General features: G+C 32.3%; 1 pseudogene; it reads left to right on the forward strand.

The window, feature by feature from the left end:
- Positions 1-1,627: 1,627 nt before the first annotated feature.
- Positions 1,628-3,903, forward strand: LOC149220413 (cullin-1 pseudogene; annotated as a pseudogene).
- The last annotated feature ends 1,451 nt before the right edge of the window (positions 3,904-5,354 follow it).

Genomic DNA, 5,354 nt, shown 5'->3' on the forward strand with positions numbered 1-5,354 from the left:
TGATTTAGAAATAAACAAATTCAAATTAAAACTCATTTATTATGATTTTAAAGCATACTTTCAGTGTTAAGCAACCATTAAAATTTTATGAATAAATTTGACTCTAGAAATAAATAAATTCAAATTATGAGTAGAATTTTTTTTGGGATAAGTTATGAGATGCAGAAGATTCCTTGTATAATCCCAACCACGGGTATGATACAAGAGAGGCTAATTATTTTTATTAAATTAAATAATAAAAAAATTTAAAATTATGATTTAGTTCTAATAATCATCTTCATCTTATTGGAGAGAGACTAATTATTTTTATTAATTAAATAATAAAACAAATTAAAATTATGATTTAGTTCTAATAATCATCTTTATCTTATTAGATTGTTTACTATGATTTTAAAGCATACTTTCAGTCTTACACAACCATTAATTAATTTTTATGAATAAAAGTGACTTTAGAAATAAATAAATTCAAATTGAAACTAAATTACTATGATTTTAAAGTAAATCCAAATTAACTCACATGTACAATTTATAGCGTTCTTCCTACCTCTCCTCTCCTTTGGCTATAGTTTTCCCATTGAGCAACTTGGTAGGTTCATAGTCATGAACAACGATTTATATGCAATATTAATTCAATAATTAATAAAAATAGTGTGAGGCACCCTAAATCAATTTCATTTCTACTACATCTCTACATTTCATTTAGATTTGCCCATTCCCATGTCCTGATTGTTCCTCAATTTATGCCTTACGACATTTCCTTTGCAACATTTAATACAAATGCTAGTTATAACACAACTCAATACTCCTTAAATTATTAAGTAAAATTACAGTACCGTATAGATAATCTCATTTATACAAAAATAAAATAAACACAATCCCATAATAGCATAAAATAAAATGATATATTTAAAAAAAATAAATATCATAGTTTACGTTACGTTTGTAAAAGAAAAATAACGCCATCACATTTTACGTCTATGTTTGCATTATTGTTATTCAATTTTCCAGTTTTATTATAATTGAAAAAATATATCAAGGCGTGATACCTAATATCATGAACATTTAAGTGTATATTCATTGAACTTTGAATTTTATTATTATGGATCAAATAAAGGAAAGGGATGAACACAAGGCAAATGTTATTTAGGGAAATGTTATTTCCAATCTTATAGTAAAGTTAATGCAGTTTGACATAGTCGTTTGATAATCCAATAGGTCGTTTTTTTTTCTAGTCATCACCGTGCGTGTTATATCTAGATATCAAATGACCATGTCAAACCACGACACAAGTTATATATAAATATCAAACAGCCATGTCAAACCGCATTAACTTTACTAAAAAGTTCAATATAAAAATCCCCACACAGAAAAGCTCCCAAAAGTGCTCATACCGGAGCCGCCGACTCAACCATACGTAGCGGACCCTTGGCGCTACATGACCCTTAAATAAAAGATGCATAACTTACCCTTACGATAATATAAATAAATGCAAAGTTCGATCACTCGTTTATCACAATTTGATTCTTAACCTTCTCCCTACTGTTTTGCGGTGTGCACTGTTTTCTCAAAGCTTCTCATCACAGAGTATTCGACCGTCAAGAAAACAATTGGCCGCTTTGGTTTCAAAATGACGAGGAGCAGTGGAAATATCATAAACCTTCAGGAAGGATGGGCTATTGTCAATAGGGCCGTGAAAGACGATATTGTTGATCTGGAAGAAGGTTGGGCTTTTATTTACGAAGCTATCCTACAGCTAAGGAGCCGGCTGGAGGGAGATATTAACTTTCAGGTGAACGCGGACGAGAGAGTGGTTATTTACACTATCGTCTACTATCTGTGCAGTCAAAAATTTCCAGAGAAACCATGTTGTGACGAACTCTATAATAGATACGGGGATTCCGTTAAAGAGTACATCACCTTAATGGTCTCACCGGCTTTGAGGAAACAAAATGATGATCAGCTGTTGTTGAGAGAACTTGTCAAACGCTGGAAAATTTTCAAGGCGATGCTCCGTTGGATGGTCGTTCTCCTCGGTTGTTTAGATCGTTCCGCCACGTTTGAGCTGCTGCTTGGTTTTCCTTCAGTCACAGAAACTGGATTCATGTACTTCCGAGACCTGGTTTTTCGGGAAATGAATGTGAAGAATGCGGTAATTGGTGTTATTGATGAAGCGCGTGAAGGGGAGCCAAAGAATGAGTCTCTTTTGAAGGATGTTGTGGCCATTTTCGTGGAGGTTGACATGGATTTCTATACAAATGATTTTGAAGTGGCCATGTTGGAACATACTGGAGATTTCTATTCTCGGAAGGCTGCTTCATGGATTTTAGAAAATTCCTATACCGACTATATGTCAAGGGTGGATGAATCTCTCATACGCGAGAAGGAAATAGTTGCCAGATATTTGCATGGGAGCAGCGAGCAAAAGGTATTAGACAAAGTGAAAAATGTACTCTTTTCCCATTACATGACACATCTTCTTGAGGATGAACATTCAGGATGCCTCGCCTTGCTAAGGGAACATAGATATAACGATCTTTCGATGATGGGGAGGCTACTGGATGGAGTGCCCAATGGCTGGGAAACAATTGCCAATATTTTTAAGCAGCATGTTATTAGTGAAGTAACACCGCCTGTTAAACAAGCTGAAGATGTGGTGCTAAAGCAGAATGCAGGGGGAATTGATAAAAGTTTATTGTTGCAGGAAGTGTCTGCATTTGTGAGGAAGGTTATAGAACTACGTGACCAGTATACCAAAAATGTTGTCAGAACACTGTTTTTTCCAGGGTTTTGAAACAAGTATTTGGGGTGTTCTGTAATAAGGAATTTGGAGGAAGTACTAGTGCAGAATGGCTGGCTACACTATGTGATACTGTACTTGAAGAGGATAGCAGTCACGAAAAGTTGAGCGGGGATGATATAATTGAAAATGTGGTGGAATTTCTGGAGTATATTTGGGATAAAACTCTGTTTGCTGAATTCTACCAGGGAAAACTAACTCGTAGAATTTTGTTCCGCAAAAGTGTAAATGTTGGTCATGAGCAGAGCATATTGTCAAAGCTAAAACAGAAATATGGCCATCAATTAATGTCAAAGGTTGCTGGCATGCTTACGGATTCGACAAGATCCCAAGAGAGACAGAGTAATTTCGAAAACTATCTAGACAAGAATAGAAATCTCCATCTTGGAATAGAGTTTACTGTTACAGTGTTGACACCAAGATTTTGGCCAACATACAACCGTCCTCAGATTAATTTACCTCCAGAAATGGTTAGATGTGTTGAAGCATTTCAAGACTATTATTCTGCAGAAGCCAAACATCAACAACTTAAATGGATATATTCCTTGGGATCCTGTACAGTAATTGGTAAGTTTGAGAGAAGATCAATAAAAATGATAGCAACAACTTGCCAAACAGCAATATTATTGTTGTTCAATGCATCTGAAAAGTTAAGTTATTCCAATATCAAAAAGCAGTTGAATTTGGCAGAGGAAGAACTTGATGGACTTCTATATTCATTGGCCTGTGACAAGTATAAAATTCTTCTCAAGATTCCTGACACACCTACGGTAACGACATCAGATGACTTCAAAATCAATTGTAATTTTGCAGATAAAAGAGGGAAGATAAAACTTCCCATGCCACTGCTGAGCGAGAAGAAAAAATCATCGCAGGAGGATATTCATAAGGACAGACGTTTTCTTATTGATGCATCGATAGTACGCATTATGAAGGCAAAAAGGGCTTTACAATACAAAATACTTGTGAGTGAATGTGCTCAGGAACTTGAAGGGCTATTCAAGGTAGATTTCATGCAAATTAAAAGGCGGATTGAAGATTTGATTGAGAGGGAGTTCTTGGAACGAGACACAAAAGAAGTTGATTTGTTAAGATATATACCTTGAAGCCTATGAAAGTAGTAGCGAAAAGGATGATTATAAAATAATGAATAATTGATATTTTTATTTTAAAAAAAAATCAGTTTTACCATCGAAATTTATATTATTGAGTTATTTATTTATTTATTAAAATTTATTATTTATCGAAAAAAAAATTAATTTGTATTTATGGGGTATTTTTTTTTAATTATATAGAGTAATATTTAATTAAATTTTATATTTTTAATAACATTTTTAAGTAACAATATAATTATAAAAATAATAATAATAATAAAGAAATATGAAGATGCATATTCTCATGACCTTAATCTTATAAAATTAAACTTTTTCCTCGAGATGCATACTCTAAAGTTATAAAATTAGAGTGAAAGATTCATACCTTAATGAGCTGAATTTTATAAAATTAGAGTTTGCTCTTAAAATAATATTGTTTGATGTTAAAATAATACTATACAGACTTAATGGTTTTATATATTAATGAATATTATAAGATCACTTACGATTGTTAATATTTTGTATTTTCAATTTATTTCTTTATGATTTTACTCAAATGTTCCCTATAGTTGACATTATCATATTGAATCTTATTGGTTCTTATAAAGTTGAATTTTGTTATACATTTTGTTTTGAGGCTCATTTTAACTTCAAAATTTCTCTAATTTGACTTTCTACTTCTCCCTTTGACTAGCTTGAGCCTTTTATTTATACCTAGCATCCTCCTTCAAAAGATCAATGCCTTTCCCTTGAAAAAGTTGTAGAAAAGAGGATGTTGTTCTTGGTACACTCCTCAACAACTACCACTTCTGCCAACCAATTTTAGGCCTTCCTACAATAGGGAACAAGTCTAAAAAATATCTTCACTACTTGATCTTTTGGAATCTCCTCAATATCTTTTCAAATCTTGGATAATAAACATGTTAAGGCACATAAAATATGAAAATTGCATTGAAATCTTATAAGAACCCATTAACTTAGGAAAATATGTCATTAAGTGTAGAAGGTGGACTCAAAGAGTTTTATGTGGTTAGGAGCATATTGATGGGCCTTAATTTTTACTTGTTTTGGAGGCCCATCAACAAGGTATATAAGGGAGCCCTATATGTTTCATAAGAAACTTATATTCTAACTATAATTATTTAATTTGTACAAGTCAATTTTAAACCCCATATTTATAAAATCTAGAAATCCTTGTATGTTTGTTCTAGTCATAAATATAGTAGTTCTAATTAATATAGTTTTATAAAAACTGTTGGAAAGGCAAAGAAGCGATTATTTTATAACATATCCCAATTTTAGACCTTATATATGAATGTTGTTTTAGACATAAACTGCATATTGCCTTCCAAAAATAGATGTGAAGAATAAGCATATTTCCCCTACAAAATATCCAAAATTTCAGTTCTAAATTAAAGATATGGAATCACAATGATTAATACATTGGAAGATTATTGTTGTTG

This window comes from Pinus tabuliformis, chromosome Q (assembly GCF_031772625.1).
Source record: "Pinus tabuliformis cultivar Carrire ecotype Pingquan chromosome Q, CPIR1, whole genome shotgun sequence".
In the NCBI taxonomy this organism is placed as follows: domain Eukaryota; kingdom Viridiplantae; phylum Streptophyta; class Pinopsida; order Pinales; family Pinaceae; genus Pinus; species Pinus tabuliformis.